We start from the raw sequence: 19,101 nt of genomic DNA on the forward strand, positions 1-19,101 counted from the left end.
GTCCCTCCGTATCATTTCTCAGGTGTGTAACACACACATAACATACCTTATGCAGCGCCCAAGATTTACCTTGATCACCAAGTTTAGATCTGATGAACCTTTTTCACAAAGTCTGCAATGTTTCTTTGATGTTTTTTAATCACAAATTTACCGTAAATATAACAAAAGCTGTCAGCAGAGTTCTTACAAGCACGATTAGACATTGTACTGAGCACATGTACAGTAAATGGGAAAGTGAGGTTAGGTTGACAGTAAACAAAACACCATCTGTTAACACAAAAATAGAATCGACCTTTTTCAGAGAGCAAATGTTTTTCAACAGTGCTACTAATGTCATCTACATTTATGCACCCCTTTTTTAAATTATTTTAAATATATAAAAGCTTTTAAATTCTTTAAAAAGTAGCTTAATTTAATAAATTTTACTGTAAAATGTGAAAAGATGGTTGGTGATACAGTTTTTAAGTATCATATTAGGATTTCCCACCCGAAAAAATATAAGAATAAAGTATTTTCAGAAAAAAAATTTTCATCGTTGGCCTGTGTGATGTAACATCAACCATTTCTGTTCGGAAAACAATGTGTAAATATCTTTGACTTTCAAGGTAATGAGATATATCTTTCACTTTCATATGGAAGTTAGTGATTCTTGCTTTACTCTGATTGGTTGAAAAGATGAGCCGGCCGCGGTGGCCGCGCGGTTCTGGCGCTGCAGTCCGGAACCGCGGGACTGCTACGGTCGCAGGTTCGAATCCTGCCTCGGGCATGGGTGTGTGTGATGTCCTTAGGTTAGTTAGGTTTAAGTAGTTCTAAGTTCTAGGGGACTTATGACCTAAGATGTTGAGTCCCATAGTGCTCAGAGCCATTTTTGAAAAGATGAGAAGAAAGGGGCTATGAAGCACAAAATTGTCTTTTTCTATCATCTTTGTTGGGTGGGGATAAGGACAGGAAGGACTGTGACTTGATGTGTAGAGCAGGAACAATGTAATTTGAGACCACGTATAGATAGTTTAAAAAAGTTGATCTCGGCACTGGGAATCTCTCCTTGCTAGAAATGGTTTTTAAAGTTCACTGATCTTCTGTTATTCAAACTACGTCTGCTATTTCTTACGTCGCACGGTTATTGTAATTAATTGGTGCTCAGTTAACTTTGAATTACTTCATTAATAAAACTGATTTTCATGGGTTAATACAGGGACTATTAAAAGGCCTAGCTTCTTCACATCAGTGAAAATTAACTTTAATTGGCGTTAGCAAAAATATTTCCGTAAATTCGCTTACGATGTAGGGGACAGTTACTTTATGAATGTAATGACACAAGTGAAATGGCGGACTAGTATCATACGTTACCAGCGTATTCCACTTTGATGTCACTCGCTTTGTTTCGGAGTTGTCATTTCTCCACAATTTATAGGAAGTAACACGTACAGTCTGTTGTTGAAGAGACTTGCGTAGTTATGGTCTCGAGACTAAACAGAATTAATTCTGTGATACTTTTCATCCTCTAATATAACGCAGTACTCCATTGCTGCAGTGGCAACTACGTTGCTGTCAAAATCTATAGTTAATTTCTCGTACTAGGTGTCGAGTAATTTCCCTTAACCGTTCCTGCACCATTGTCACGATTTTCACACACTCTTTATTCCTTTGTATACACACACACACACACACACACACACACACACAGACATACACACACACACGCACAGACATACACACACACACACACACACATCAATACACACACACACACACACACACAGATACACACACATTCATACATAGTGGATAAGTTGCAACATCCACGTCCGTCTAATAATAAAAGTTTTTTCTCTATAATGTAGATAAGAACTGAAGAAATTCGAGTTTCGCCTTTACTGCAGAAGGTAAAATCATTGGGCCTGCCTTTATTAACGAGAAAGACCTCTGGCCGCTGGTGTTCGATTTCGCATTAGCGTTCTGTGGGCTCCCTGCCGGTCGCAATTTGCTGGCAGTCCGTTTTGGCCGCAGAGGTGATTTACTGTCGCCAATAATCATAAACCGCAGGAAATTATTGGCAAAGAGCCGAAGAGACGCACGCCGGTGGAATACGGGCCGTGGATAGAGGGTGAAAGAGGAGCGGCCAAAGAGCGATAATCGAAATGAGCGCGGCCTGCACCAAGACTGCTCCCGATTTGTTCCGCTATCAGAATTTCGGCCTCTCGGTAACAATACGAGGCCGACCGCCTCGCGAAGAATACTGCGATCTCTTTTGACCGTAACACATCATCATGATATATTCGAGGGTGGATTTGACAGCTCGACACTGCCAGCGCACAGGCTCCTAGTTGCTGGAGAATTCACCTGGTGACAATGGAAGCCTGTCACCTGCAGGGCATCGGCGGGAGGAACGCTGCAAAATGGACTGCTCGTACTATGCCGCAGTACAACAGGGTCGATTAATTACATCGTGGTCCAGCAACGCTAATTAACTGTGTTACGTTTTGTAACTGCGGTCGCTGGTAAATGGAGACCGTGGAAGAACTAAATTGCTTGATCCGAATATGCGAGTGAGGTCAATCATTAAACCAGCGGTAAGCGTGCGTGCAGGGTGTATCCACACAGCCATCATACTGTCTTTGTGTCGTCGTCTCGTGGAATTTCCTGTTTCTCTCTTGACATAAATCGGAATACGGTACGGGTCGGTATATTGAATTTCACTAAATTGCCCGAAGATTCTGACTGGTAATAATTATTCATTGCAAATTATGACCTCCTCTTCTGTCATCAACTTCACAGAATACTATACCCCACCGCCTTTTCTGGATTACTTGATAAACCATTAAATTAAACTATTTACCATTTCGCAAAACCAACTACTATTTCGCAGAGCTTTCTTAGCATTCGTAGACGACCAGACTCCAACTACTGTGTCGACCGAACGCCGTTGCCTCCGATTCTACACACTTGGGAGACCATTCCATCGCTTAAGAAGTAAATGTGACTGGAGTTTTTTCCGAGGGTAAAGGGTCTCTACTGCATAGCAGTCCTACTTCTACTAGATAGTGAACTTTAATTAAAACAGAAAATTTCAGGGCTAGATCCATGTCTGGGAATGTTTAACCTCAACGGTAACTATTATCCCTTTGTTTCTTTTACACAATTAGTAAAGCGTGCCACCTCAGTGCACTAAGAGACACACCAACAACCATTTTTGTAGATCTACGTCAATTAACATACTCTGGAAGTCATTGCGAAGTGCACGACAGTGGGTAATTATCACAGTAATTCATTATTACCACACACATTATAGGTCGCTCCCGTTAAAATCACGTTGGGAAAGCGGGAAGAAAGGCTGAAAAATAACTTTGTGCACGCTGTAACTCGTCTAATCCTATCTTCGTTGCCCCTCCGAGAACAATACGTAGGCAGCTTTTGTGCATTTTTAGATTATTCGGTCATTACTGGACATGAAAGTTTGTGAAGAGTATTTGGTAAGACAGTTGGCTTGTATATTCTGAAGTCGTGATGTTTGGCGTACCCATGGAGTTTTCCCGTGAGTTAGGAAACCCTGCCCTCATTTGTGTACGTTCAGCACAGTCTCTCTGTCCCATTTGGTATGGGTGCCACTCCCGTAAACAGTAATATATTTTCGGTCCTACAGTAATTTTCTAACAACATCCTTTGTAAGCTGACTGCGTTGATACGTTTATATTTAAATTTAGACTGCACATACAATATTCGTTTTGAGCCTTAATTTTGGGTAATTCTGATTGATTTATTTATGCTTGAGGGCAGGACACAGAGATGAGAAAAACTTTTCTGAAAGCCGAAATTCAGAATGTGGCTCTACGCTCGCAGTGGCGACAGTATTCGTGGGTTAATATACAGTGTCAACGCTGACATGTGTCCAGAAATACACCGTTGGCACGACAGATGGCACTGACGAATGAAGGACTTCCTGATCACGTGTCGTGTGTTTCTTTTGTGTTGCAGCGTCCTGTAAGCTGCAGAATGATCCGCAGGCGAAATTCGCGAACAGTATTTACACGTCTTTTGTGATCACAGTTCTATTCGCACGGATCGTACTCACTCACATTGGCACAGGCGGCACTACCTGCGCTCGCTAGCCGAACGTGAACGTGAACGGACGTTATCCCGCTACCGATCGCGGCCATCTTCACTCGACATCATACAATATTTCAAGCAATTACTGGGCGTTTGTGTGACCATGGCAAACAGACGAACTTACAGGGGGGGGGGAGGGGGGGGGGGAGGGGGGGGGGGTGGCGGAGGACTCTGCGTACACCATAATTGGAGGATATTGAGAAGAAACCTAATATGAGCTCCGGACAAGTGCCACCATCGTGGTGTATCCTGCATGACAACCGCTATTATCTCCATCACCTGCAACGAGCGCACGGATTATTAGCAGTGGGTTTCTCTCTAAGGGAAGCATTTAGTCGATGGTTTTTGCGCACGGAGTGTCTGCCATCACTCCTCTTTAGCGACCAAGTAACCCTTAGCAGAACGGATATCCTCAAAATGCATATTTGTCATCCGTGCGTCATAGACACGGGGCGTAGTCAGGGCAACTTACATTCAGCAGTGCCATGTACCGCGACAATGGCCCATTTCCGGATACATGTTCATGGGACCTTCTTTCCTCAATTTCCAGTCAGGAATTAGTCCCTGTATTTCGTCTGTTTTATTGGAGTTCACCCTGTATATTAAGCCGTGAATACTGTCGTCAAGCCGGCCGGAGTGGCCGTGCGGTTCTGGGTGCTACAGTCTGGAGCCGAGCGACCGCTGCGGTCGCGGGTTCGAACACTGCCTCGGGCATGGATGTGTGTGGTGTCCTTAGGTTAGTTAGGTTTAATTAGTTCTAAGTTCTAGGCGACTGATGACCTCAGAAGTTAGGTCGCATAGTGCTCAGAGCCATTTGAACCGAGCCATTTGAACTGTCGCCAATGCGAGCGTGGAGCCACATTCCGAATTTCTACTTTCAGAAAACTTTTTCTCAACTCTGTACCTTGCCGTCAAACATCCACAAATCACTCATAATTACCGGACGTTAAGGCTCAAAGCGAATATTGTATGTACAGTCTAAATTTAAATCTACACGTATCAGTACAGTCAGCTTACAAAGGATACCGTTTACAAAACTACAGTAGGACCCATACTATATTACTGTTCACGTGAGTGGCGCCCATACGTCACGGGACTAAGAGGCTATACTGAACGTACACAAATGAGGGCAGGGTTTCCTAACTCACGGGAAACCGCCATGGATGCGCGAAACAAAGGGTTCAAATGGCTCTAAGCACTATGGGACTTAACATCTGAAGTCATCAGTCCCCTAGAATTAGAACTACTTGAACCTAAGGACATCAAACACATCCATTCCCGATGCAGGAGTCAAACCTGCGACCATAGCAGCAGCGCGGTCTCGGACTGAAGCGCCTAGAAACGCTCGGCCACACCGGCTGGCTGCACGAAAGAACACGACTTTTGAATATACAAACCAACTGTCTTCCGAAAGCCTCTTCACAAACTTTCATGTCTATTAATGAATGAAGAATCCAAAACTGCACAAAAAACTCCCTACATATCGTTCCCGGAGGGGCAGCGAAGACAGGATTAGACGAGCCTCTCTTCCCGCTTTCCACACGTGATTGGAACGGGAGCGACGTATAATCAGCGTGGTAATAATTAATTAATGTGATAATTACCCACATTCGTGCACTTCGCAATTACTTCCAGAGTATAATTGACGTAGATCTACGAAAAAGTTTGCTTGTGTGTATTTTAGTGCACGGAGGTGGCATGCTTCACTAATTGTGTAAAACAAACAAAGGGACAATAATTACCGTTGAGGTTAATCATACATAGTACTCCGACGCTTGTAAAGAGGAGTACATGTAAGAGCTTCTGGAGCAACATCAGCTGGATCTGATTTAAGGCCAACGATTCACTGTGTTCCATGGATACTACCAAATAGGAGTGCTTTAGCGATATGGGAACAGTCAAGGATGTGCTCAGTTATCTACATATTTACGTACATGGTAAAACCATTCACCATTAATTTCGGCATGGCATTACCATTTAACGATCACTGTACTATTTGATGGTATTCCTGATTTATGTTGCTAAGTGGATTCGTGTATATTAGCAGGAAAACTATCAAAGACTTTACCAGTTTCTTGGTTATTGATCCAAATAACGCATCAGACACTCGTTTTGTTGAGTTCCTTAAGGTAAAATTACCATCCTTTATCAAACCGTGCATGAAATCGGAAAAAATTGTGTCGATTCTGCTATTTTATTGAAAAACACAGTTTGACTGGGAGAACTCAACAGTTCCCAGGTGTTAAAACCAGTGTTAGTTTTAGCTCTGATAGACTGGTTCGGGTAAATCGACCATAGTAGGAGCACAACACAAAAAAAAATCTCCGATTATTGTAGCTCTACCGACTGGAGCCCTAAAATGTGGGACCTGACTCCTCTTGTATGATCCAACTTTGTACGACAATTAGGATCCATCGCTCACGGTGTGTGATAAGCCAAGGAGTGTTCCTTGATAGTTACATGAGTAAACACCTCTCGGAACTTGCGCAAAATTCATAAAATGAAAAGGAGACCGCACTCCACTCAACTGAAATTAAGGATCAGATAGGCAATCATCAATGCTCATCCAGTAAAAGAAAAACGACAATTTTTGATCAGAACTCGCTAAGTATAATCATCCAGAGATCACAAATACAATGGTTATGCCTCGTTTTCTAAATGAAAAGTAATAAATCATAAACTAAAAAATTCTCATTTGTCTTGGCCTGGCGCAAATTTAATAATTACGTCACTCGGTAACGAACAAAAGACGAAGATTGACTTGTGAATTTTTTTTTTTTTCGAATATTCTTCTGGCTCGGCTCCGTGCTGTCTGGTTCATTATTATGTCGCATACTCCGCACACGCATCATCGGTACAAGTAATCAGTCCCCCGCACGCATTTTCAGTTCCCCGGGTTATGATGCTGCGTGGCGGCTCGTAAATTCAACGTGCAACAGATTCTCGAGAAGCAGTTAATAACAAGATTTTCTCCCACTCGCCGGCCTTATCCTATCACAAAGAAAGCCTTTTGAATACATTATTCCAGTGCCACGTTTTCAGTTGACACTTTCCCATTGGATAGACAAGCTAATTTGTTGTGCATATAATATTACTGTTACAAAAACATGAAGATGTCGATAAAGAAATAAACACAATTGACTTTCGTAAACGAAGAATAATGTACAGAAGAATGGAAAAGAAGATTGAGGAGGTGTTAGATGACTATCAGTTTGGCTTTAAGAAAGGTAAAGGCACCAGAAAAGCAGTTCTGACGTTGCTGTTGCAAATGGAAGCAAGACTAAAAAAAAAATCACGTTCATAGGATTTGTGGACCAGGAAAAAGCGTTCGACAATGTAAAATACTGCAAGATGTTCGAAATTCTGAGGAAAGTAGAGGTGAGATTTAGAGAGAGATGGGTAATATGCAACATGTACTAAAGCAAAGAGGCAATCATAGGACTGGAAGATCAAGAATGAAGTGCTCGTATTAAAAAGGCCATGGATGTAATCTTCCACCCTTACCGTTCAATTTATACATCGAAGCAGAAATGAGGGAAATAAAAGAAAGATTGTAGGGTTGAATTAAAATTCAAGAAGAAAGATTCGCTGATGAAGTACTCTGATCCTCAGTGATCAACATTGGAAGAGAAGAAGTGTTGTGTCGACGAGAGGTGCCGACACAGTGTGTTTGAGGGGGCCGAACTGCACGCTATAAGCGCACGAAGGATGGCGTGAAGTCTGAAACAGGATACGTAATGAATGCTATAAAGAAAAGTACGTAGCTCCTTGAATACTTAACTTTAATCCATCCTTGTGGTACATCGCTCTTGACTATACAAGTGAGACTTTTAAGATACATGCAATGTTACAAAATGGCGCCTTGCTAGGTCGTAGCCATTAACTTAGCGGAAGGCTATTCTAACTATCTGCTCTGCAAATGAGCGAGGCTTCGTCAGTGTGCATCGCTAGCGACGTCGTCCGTACAACTGGGGCGAGTGCTAGTCAGTCTCTCGAGACCTGCCGTGTGCTGGCGCTCGATCTGCGACCCTGACAGTGGCGACACGCGGGTCCGACATGTACTAATGGACCGCGGCCGATTTAAGCTACCACCTAGCAAGTGTGGTGTCTGGCGGTGACACCACAAGAAGAATGGCAGGATCTGTTGAATGACATGGACAATCTACTGAGTACAGAATATGGAGTGAGAGTAAACAGAAGAAAGAAGTAATGAGAAGTAGCAGAAGTAAGAACAGCGAGGAACCTAACGTCAGGATTTATGATCACAAATTATGTGAAGTTAAGGAATTCTCCTATCTACACAGCAAAATAACCCATGACGGACGGAGGAAGGAGGACATCAAAAGCAGACTAGCACTGGCAGAAAGGACATTCCTGGCCAAGAGAAGTCTACTAGTATCAAACATAGGCCTTAATTGGAGGACGAAATTTCTGAGAATGTACATTTGAAGCACAGCACGATATCGTAGTGGAACACGGACTCTTATAAACAGACTAATGTTGAAAATTATTTGTACTTATAAGGAAAGAAATGAGGAGGTAATTCGCAGAATCGGAAAGGAATATGTGCAAACACTGACAAGGAGAAGGGACGGGGTGATAGGACATCCGTTAAGACACCAGGGAATGACTTCCATGGTACTAGAGGGAGCTGTAGAGGGCAAAAACTGTAGAAGAAGAAAACAGAGATTGGAATACATCTAGTAAATAATTGAAGACGTAGGTTGCAAGTGCTGCTCTGAGATGAATAGGTTGGCACAAGGGAGGAATTCGTGTGGGGGGGGGGGGGGGGGGAGGGCGCATCAAACCAGTGAGAAGACTGAAAAAAATCGTGATCAATCAAGAGCTCTAATCCACAAACTCAAATTCTGATGAGACAACCAACTGACAAAATATCTCTAATCGCATCATAATGGTTCTGTTTCTATGGTTTCACATTCACTAATTTGCGTGTTTAAGTCAACAAAAAGTTTTCTGAAAGCTAATGTTGGCAAAAATATTTGTGTTACAACATAATGCTATCACCCTTGGCAAAGGTAGTGGAATATAAATTAGAACTCAATAGGTTAGCCTGGGCCATGTCTCTGCAGTACCTAAGATGCGCAATCCCCATGTCTCAGTTAAACATTTCTGCAATTGGCAACTGTGATACACAGTAGTGTTTCCCAAGCCTACACGCCAGTGGTTGCTTCGGTCGTCAAGGAATGTAAGAACGGAAGATGATCTCTTAGAAGGTCGCAAAAGGTCAGCTAAAAATACAAATAAATAACTTAAATGCGATCACGACTGCATAGTATAAGTTATAATATTATAAAGATCGGCGTTTATCACATATTAACGTTCCAAGTAGTTTAAAATCCAGTATCTTTTATGTTGGACAATTGTTAATCATGTCTGTGGCAAAAAGAGGGCCTGTATTGAAGTAATTACGGCACATATGTGCATATCTTTGTTCCCGGCAGCAGCTAAGAAATGTACCGAGGATACGTGCTTTTTGAATGCTTCGTAACGGTCATTGCTAATTAATACTCTGAACTATGTGGAGCAGTGAAGCTACGATAGGCTTCCTTAAGACGCTGTACTTTGAACAGAGACTTGCACTGTCGGTTACACGCTTGCGGCGTGGTGAGACACGTGTTATTGCTCTAAAATTAACAACTATTCCCCCTGTCGCCCACCGGAATATTTGAGGCCACAACAACAGACTCATCAAATTATTCCCATTGGCTAGATAACAAAGAATAGAAGCCCAGCTTAGCTGAAGAAACACAGAGCACATACATATAGTGCAGACGTAAAAGGTGAATCTGCGAACACTAGAGGTTAGTGTAAACTGCAGTATTCATATATTATGTAACACTGGAGTACAGTTTGAAAGTCATTGAATAAGTGAGGCTAAGAGCGGACTTTTACGCTTGGCTTCTTTTCACTCAGAAGTGATCTCCCTTCCCTCCTTTTCTATTTAATTTATTCCTTTTCCAAAAAATACTCACAGATCTGCCACGTTTCCCTCGCAGGACCACCATACCACATTTTACGCACAATCAATGAAATAAAATAAAATTTCAAGAAATTTCGAAAGAAAATATTAGTGTGTAAGGAAAATTAAATTTCCGTTGTTGGTATCCTTTCTAGTCTATCTTTGCATAATATGAGAACACTTATTATTTAGCATTTCAAAGCACTCTTAGCCGGCCGAAGTGGCCGTGCGGTTAAAGGTGCTGCAGTCTGGAACCGCAAGACCGCTACGGTCGCAGGTTCGAATCCTGCCTCGGGCATGGATGTTTGTCATGTCCTTAGGTTAGTTAGGTTTAACTAGTTCTAAGTTCTAGGGGACTAATGACCTCAGCAGTTGAGTCCCATAGTGCTCAGAGCTATTTGAACCATTTTTTTGAAAGCACTCTTATAAATCCTTTAAACTATGTAACAGACACTTTAAATTTATGTGCATCATCCAAAATACAGTTAACTTTCTTATCATAAATTGTTTCAAACAATCTCAATTTCAGAAGCCTTGTGCGTAATGATCTGAATCTAAGACAATTTAATAAACTCAAAAGCCTAGTCATTTCTATAAAGGAAAAGTATTAGAAAAGCGGTTCTAGAGAGTGCAGCAGCTTTAAAGTTTTCGTAAGAATTCTGTGTTGGTAACAATAGGTTAAACTACATTTCTCACAATTATTCTATCGTCTAGCCTGATATTCATCTCAAGCAGCTTATTAAATACAGTACGAAATCTCATTTTCGTTTTCAGAGTTGCCAAATAATTCTTCTTGCAGTTCTTCTTTATGACATAAATAAGATATTATTAATCAACATCTCCTAGCATAACTCCTGACGAGATAGTTCACAGACGAACGGCAGGATGTCAGTGACCCACAGGCACGTTGCCATAAACAGGTGCACAGGTGGATTGACTGTTTAGCAGTTGGGGCTTTTATAAGATCCCCCACTTGCCCTACTTCCTACCTGAAACTCTGTGGACAGTCCGCCTGACACACAGCGCTGGAAATTCAGCTGTCGTCTCCTCCCCCAACCCGCCGCTTCGTAACTCGGTACTCCACATCCAGGTGCGAGTGCAGGCAGCATCGCCACCGTCACTGCGCCTTCCACTAAATTGAGTTCGTTATGAGTATCTCCTTCCTCTTCTTAATCAGGTTAAGTACGGGTTCCTGGGCAGTATTAAGGATGTAGCCCCTTATGATTGATCATCTTTCTCTAATCTTGACAGATTCTTTAATGATATGACTCCAGAAGTTAGATGTCTTAATCAGGACGTTACCTTGATCGTAATTCAGTCTGTGCGATTTCGACAGGCAATGTTCCATGTCTGCCGACTTCCGTATACCTTGCGTCTTAATGGAAGCCATCTTGGACGGTATGCACCTTCTGACCCACTTATGTCACGCCACCCCAGGCATCCGCAGTCCGAGGCTGTCCTTCATAATACCAATTGGTGCGTATGTTTAGCTGGTATGAGGACAATGGTTTTCACTTTGTATTTCGACAGTGTTCGTCCATTTGAAAGGGCACGGCCGATTTCCTTCCCAATCCTTCCCTAACCCGAGCTTGCGCTCCGTCTCTAATGACCTCGTTGTCGACGGGACGTTAAACACTAACCACCACCAGTGTTCGTCCTATATTATCAGATACGTGACTACAAAATGGAATTATTGTAGTGGCCACATACTGCTGAGGTTCCTTTTCTCGTTCTACTGCCTGTATAGTTGATATTGGTTTGGGTTTGAAACTCTGAGTATGGGACATTAAACTGCAACACTCTGACAAGTTGGCAGAAAGGGAACACTGTCTACCAGAACTACACGGAACGGATTACGAAAGTGCAAACTTTCTGACACAGTCGTATGACATTTGCACTCTGTCGTAAAGTAATCTATCGAATTTAGAGTGAGGAAATAACTGATAAGTCATGATCATGGCTGCATCCTTAGTAAATCCTGAGAAACCAAACTTAGTGTGACAGAGAAAAGGAAGGAGGTCCAGCAATAAACTGACTTCGCAAGCCGGAGGAGCAAGAGCTGCACTTTGCCAGCATGTATTCTTGCGTGTGGACCGGAGTTGGAGCGATAAGGCAATAGAGAGGTGGGAGGGGTAGGACATATTAGCCACATGTAGTGGACAGAGCAGTAGGTCGTAGGTAGCGAAGAATGAGTTAAAGTCTCTATGCCAGTTCCTAGTCAGTTCATCAGTACACGATGATGGGTATGCGATCGTTTACTGAAGTACTGTGCCCAATGGACACTGACATCCCTCCCTTTCCCTGTGAAATATTTTGACCTAAGTAGGATACTTCATGCTGATATTATAAATGCCAATGTAACTCTGTCTGTTACGTTTTCACGACTAAACCGCTGAATCGATTTCGATGACATTTTTCTATCGACATTGCTTGATTCATGAATAATAAAGTAGGCTACATTCCAAATTTTAATTACATCTTTTTAGTATTATTAACACTTTTAAATTCGGTATACATGGTTGGTATACAGACGACTCTAGCATGGTGGTCAGCAGCTCTTAGTGTTTATAGACTATTTCATGGCAATGCGAATCCAGTGTTATTGTCCACACAGTTTATGATATTAAATTGCTACACCGCCTGGCATGACTGGAGAGTTTTTGCAGAGGTGCAGCTTTAAAATCCGATGATACTCCCAAGAGAAATGTTAGCGAGGATGAATCAAAAATGTAGGCACTGAATGTTTTGAAATGGAAGGAAGAGACTTTCAGTATGTGCTGCACTGGGGCAAAATATCATTTCCAGTACTAGGTGAGCCAGAAGAACCCCTGAAGACCCTACTCCTGTGCGAATACTGGCGACAAAATCTCATTTCCAGTACTAGGTGAGCCAGAAAAACCCCTGAAGATTCTATTTCTGTGCTAATGTAATTTATGGGGGCATTTTTAAACATAGTTAGGAAAGATAATGCCTGCCTCCGGATGTCTTCATTTCGTGTGCATACAGAAGTCAAAAGACAGTTTTTCTTTAAGATTCAGGATCAAATTTAGAAGAGGATTGGCCCTTTGCTTCCTCCAGATAATCATCAGCATAGATTCCTGTCGATTTACTTCATTCATTGGGAATTAGACTAATAGAGCAGAGTATAGGTGTGAATACCAGCAAATGTTAGAAACAGTAGACAAACAGACAGAAATTCGAAAAATGATCGCCCAATTTCATTGGCATACAATCCACAAAGACAGAAGTACACCTGATAGAAAGAGGTCCTAAATACAGTGTTAACACACAGGTTACACACAAGACAGTAGATAGTGTATAAACAGAATCAAATACATAATAAAATGACTAGAAACGAGTGAGAATTTATACTCAATGCAGTGCAGAAGATAACAATAAAGTAAAGTGATTCAACACTAAGATACAAGGAAAATAATCGTTATTCACTAAAAAACATCTCACACATATTCACGAAGCAAGAAATGGAATGGCTAAAGCAAAAGAACCTTAAGTCACTGACTTCAAACAGTTTACAAAAAATTCGTAATTTAGAATTTCAAATCTTGCCGCTTGAACATTTGAGAAGTACACCTAGCTAGAGACAAACACATATACTAACAGATGTACCACGTGTTCGCACACAAGAGGAGTGTAGGAAACACGTAGAAGTTGATAGCAAAAGATGAGAAACATTACCATCTCCACATCAGCAAAGCTCACATATTTTATTATTACATCCATGTACACCAACATCCCTACAACAGAAAGGACGAATATCATCAAGCAACACTCTAAACAACAAAATAACGTTCAGAAACTACATGTGGAAGAGATCACAAATATCCGCAGTTAATCACTGAGTAAAATGATTTTTCATTTCACAACCTGTTCTGCTTACAAGATAGGGTCCCCATGGGATTAGTGATCAGTGGACCTGTAGTCAGCCGCGCGAAGTTGCCGCGCGGTTTGATGCATCATGTCACGCACTGCGCGGTCCCTCACGCCGTAGGTTCGAGTCCTCCCTCGGGCATAGGTGTGTGTGTTGTTCTTAGCATAAGTTAGTTTAAGTAGTGTGTAAGTTGCTAGGGAACGATGACGTAAGCAGTTTGGTCCCTTACGAATTCACATACATTTGAACATTTGAACCTGTAGTCAACATCTTCTTAAACAACAGAGAACGATACATTGGCATCATTGCGTATTTGTCATAATCTGCCTTCTCCACTACTGGCCATTAAAACTGCTACACCACGAACATGACGTGATACAGACGCGAAATTTAACCGACAGGAAGAAGATGCTGTTATATGGAAACGATTAGCTTTTCAGAGCATTCACACAACGTTGGCGCCGGTGGCGACACCTACTACGTGCTGACATGAGGAAAGTTTCCAACCGATTTATCATACACAAACAGCAGTTGACCGGCGTTGCTTGGTGAAACGTTGCTGTGATGCCTCGTGTAAGTAGGAGAAAAACGTACCATCACGTTTCCGGCTTTGATAAAGGTCGGATTGTAGCCTATCGCGATTGCGGTTTATCGTATCGCGACATTACTGCTAGCATTGGTCGAGATCCAATGACTGTTAGCAGAATGTGGAATCGGTGGGTTCAGGATGGTAATACGGAACGCCGTGCTGTATTCCAATGGCCTTGTATCACTGGCAGTCGAGATGACAGGCATCTTATCCACATGGGTGTAACGGATCGTGAAGTCACGTCTAAGTCCCTGCGTCAAGAGATGGGGACGTTTGTAAGACACGACAATTTGCACGAACAGTTCCACGACGTTTGCAGCAGCATGGACTGTCAGCTCGGAGACCATGGCTGCGGTTACCCTTGACGCTGCATCACAGACAGGAGTGCCTGCGATGGTGTACTCAACGACGAACCTGGGTGCACGAATGGCAAAACGTCGTTTTTGCGGATGTATCCAGGTTATGTTTACAGCATCATGATGGTTGCATCCGTGTTTGGCGACATCGTGGTGAATGCACATTGGAAGCTTGTATTCGTCATCGCCATACTGGCGTATCATGCGGCGTGATGGTATGGGGTGCCATTGGTTACACGTCCCGGTCACCTCTTGTTCGCATTGACGGCACTTTGAACAGTGGACGTTAAATTTCAGATGTGTTACGACCCATGGCTCTACCCTTCATTCGATCCCTGCGAAACCCTACAATTCAGCAGGATAATGCACGACCGCATGTTGCAGGTGCTGTACGGGCGTTTCTGGATACAGAAAATATTCGACTGCTGCCCTGGCCAGCAAATTCTCCATATCTCCCACCAAATGAAAACGTCTGGTCAATGGTGACTGAGCAACTGGCTCGTCACAATACGCCAGTCACTACTCTTGATGAACTGTGATATCGTGTTGAAGCTGCATGGGCAGCTGTACCTGTACACGCCATCCAAGCTCTGTTTGACTCAATACCCAGGCGTATCAAGGCCGTTATTACGGCCAGAGGTGGTTGTTCTGGGTACTGATTTCTCAGGATCTATGCACCCAAATTGCGTGTAAATGTTATCACATGTCAGTTCTAGTATATTTGTCCAATGAATAGCTGTTCATCATCCGCATGGTGTAACAATTTTAATGGGCAGTAGTGTAGATGAAACACCTTCTCGACGACCTAAACACAGCTCACCGACAGATAAATGCACCATAGAAACTGAAAGTGCTAAGAAGTTAAATTTCTTACACATCACAATACACAGATCTAACATCCGAAATTAGTTTTTCATGTACAGAAAACCAACGAACCTCGACACAGTCATACACATAAACTCGGGCTACCCTATATCACGCAAAAAATGGCAAATTTCTAATAAATTTTGTCAGGAATGAATAAGACTACAGTCACTAACAACAATTGCAAACATCAGATATAGGGAATAAAAGAAATATATGTTCAGAATAGATCGAGAACAAACATGACATACAATCTAAACCCGAAAATGAAACCAAAAGTGAGAGAGACTGCTAAGATACATGAACAAACAAATCGACACCAGTACAAAAAGCACAGATGCAAGAAATCACTACAAAAAGCACATATGCTAGAAAGTTAAACACACAACATCTTCACATATAAGACATCAGAACAAGAATCATGTGCAGCTTTAATCAAATGGCGCAAACTCAGGTACGATAACAAAGCAGCTCACAGGATTTGCACTATATTCAAAAAACAGGCACTGAAAATTGCATACAGTACAAAGTCTATACGTAATAAATGAGTCTGACAAGTCTGAATTCAGTCAACTTAGGTTCACAACTACAATTTACTTTACATCTGACAGACAGTCATAAATTTCAACATTACATATGCTGAACAGAGAAGGGCAATTAGGAGTAATAGCACTCCATTTCACGTTTGCAGAGCACCTGATGGATATGAACTACAGACCACCAGACATATGTACTACCCTAATAATTCTCAAGTGCAGCACCAGGCAACCACGGAAGCTCATCGTAAAACAACCACACACAGAAAGCCTTTGTAGTAAGAAAAGTATAATGACTAAATACACAACACTCTGCAATGAAACCCTGTTCTCAGCTCCAGAAGAACCATCCAAGTACCAAGGCAGATATTGTAAAGCACACGTGCACAGTACCGTGTTGCCGACTGCACACTGCACAACTTCAGAGTCGCTTGAATTGTCGGCAGATCCTCCCCCATGGAACAGACTACGTGGGAACTCTGAACTCTGGAAATTCGCATCCAGAGGAGCAGGTGGCGACAGCAGCGTTCTTGGCAGGACGCCAGGCGGACTGAACGACGACAGTAGAGTATTTTCACAGAGCAGTTCCACCGCAGCGAGCACTGACCAGAACATCTCCGCTACGTTTCGCTCCGGACTCGGCCTTTACCGTCCAGGGCAGCACGCTGGCCCCTCCGTCTGGACTATAAGTGTGATCAGCGAAGTGATAGCTAGGACTTGGTAAAATTTTTACTGTTTCTTTTCTTCCACTACGTGATACTGCCAAGACTTTATTTTGGACGTCTATCCATACCGGACTTACCAAATTTTCTAAACTGTTTCACCGTTGATGCTTCTCGTGTGAAGTACTACTGTAAGATACCTTGAAAGAGTTCCCACATCTTAAGCTAGGGTGCAGACCTCGTTTTAAAACCCAAGGACTGAGGAACTTACTTCATGCTGAATTTAACTTTATTCAGATTTCAATATCTGGATCAACTTTAAAAAGAATTGTGACTATTTCCACTTCTTGAGGAAGTTGGTTACCAGTTTTTGTGTCTCAGAAACGGCATATTTGTTTGTCATTTAAAAATTATTGTTTACTGTTTCGCTTGTGGAAGAATTTTCCTTTCTTTCAGCCTTTAAAGAATTTAACCTTCATGATACAGTGAAGATTTTATTAATGTTATGTGAGAGAAATAAACATGTGTTACGGTAACTACCTGGCTCTTTAGTTGATATCTTACTCAGGTAGCCTACTTCTGTTTTTTAGTAGTTTCTCAAATGCAGTCCCTGCAGACGCAGTGGACGTAACTCATTTGATGATCGTTCTGCTGCAGAGAACGCAACACACCAAAGAATTTCTCGTTGAATGTCTGGCAGCTATCACCTACTTAGGTATGTAGTTCAGTGGAGGCTTTATACACATAGATTTTTCCGTACAGAACAGCCTCCTGATACTCACGCCCTTGTGACAGCTCAACCGCAAAGTAGAGCGCTGGTCTTGTTGCGTCACAGTGATACGCAGCAATGAACTTTCCTGCAGGCTCGTATAGGACTCCAAGCCTGGCATCTGATCTAGCAGTAACAGCTAGAGCCAGAAACTAAGCCCTATGACCTCCTTTATGTCACATTCAAAATATGTCTTTTAGACTATTTTGATTCCCAGGTGTACGCGCCGACTGCCGGTGATAAATTTTTCAGTTGTCATAAACTATCTTCCAAATCCCATCGAGTTTGGAGTGCGCTACTGCAAGGGTGATTTCTGGAGCGTCGGTTCCATTGCGGCAGTGGCCAGTGGAAGCAGCCTTACGCGTCCTCCCTCATTAGAAACTTGGTGTTGGTCCACTCCCTAGGCTGTGCAAAGACCCGTCCTTAGAGGTACAGCACCCTATTATCTGTGCATTTGAACAGTCTTTATGTTCGTCTGCGACACTGTAAGATCCAGGCCCTGATTTTGCCTCTCGTCCATCCTGCGGTGGGCCTACCCTGTTCAAGCAACCCTGGAAGGCAGACAAAGATCCTCCATGCCCAGCTATATTTACCACTTCCGTTATATACCCATTATTAATATCAAGGGCTACAATGTGGGCACCGCTGAGAAACTTGCCCAGAGTGTCGATTGCCTGTATATGGACTCTCAGCACTCTGGTGATAAAACCAAGCAATAATACTACTTTACGTGTCGTTTGTGCAATCAGGTTAGCTATATTCCAAGTCTGTGGTGTCCATCAGAGTGACACTTGAAGGAGTTCCTGTTCATGTACGTCTGTAGGCTTTCGTGGCCGTTGGCCCTAAAGTTAAAATCTTCTGGGTTGTTAGACGGCGTCAAGTTTTTGTAGAGGAAATATGACCCGGCCTAACAACGCAGAAGATATTAACTTTAGTTCCTGTTCACTTGTATATTCATGTGGGCTCATCCACCACCGTCACTTACCGTCCCACATAACAAAAGATGATAGTGCCTCTGCTCCAACAATGTAACACACCTTTCCACAGCTTCAGTAACGATCTCATAGCAATCACAGATGTCTTCTTGGCTCAGATGTCACATGAGTCAACAGTCCTTACTGCCAGGTTCCTTGTGGTGGCTGCCCCCAGAGCTTCAAATTTTTCCTTGGTCTTGACATCATTAACGCCTTGGGTTTGAAAATCCACAAGCAGCCACCACCATCAACGCCTTAAGCTACAGCTCATATACCTCCGATTATTTTCCCAAGCTCCCATCACTCTCTCCTCCACATTCCGCTAGGGTCACCAACCTCGAGGCACAAGTAACCCTGTTGCCAACAGCTGTCCCA

This window comes from Schistocerca nitens, chromosome 8, assembly GCF_023898315.1.
Source record: "Schistocerca nitens isolate TAMUIC-IGC-003100 chromosome 8, iqSchNite1.1, whole genome shotgun sequence".
Classification (NCBI taxonomy): domain Eukaryota; kingdom Metazoa; phylum Arthropoda; class Insecta; order Orthoptera; family Acrididae; genus Schistocerca; species Schistocerca nitens.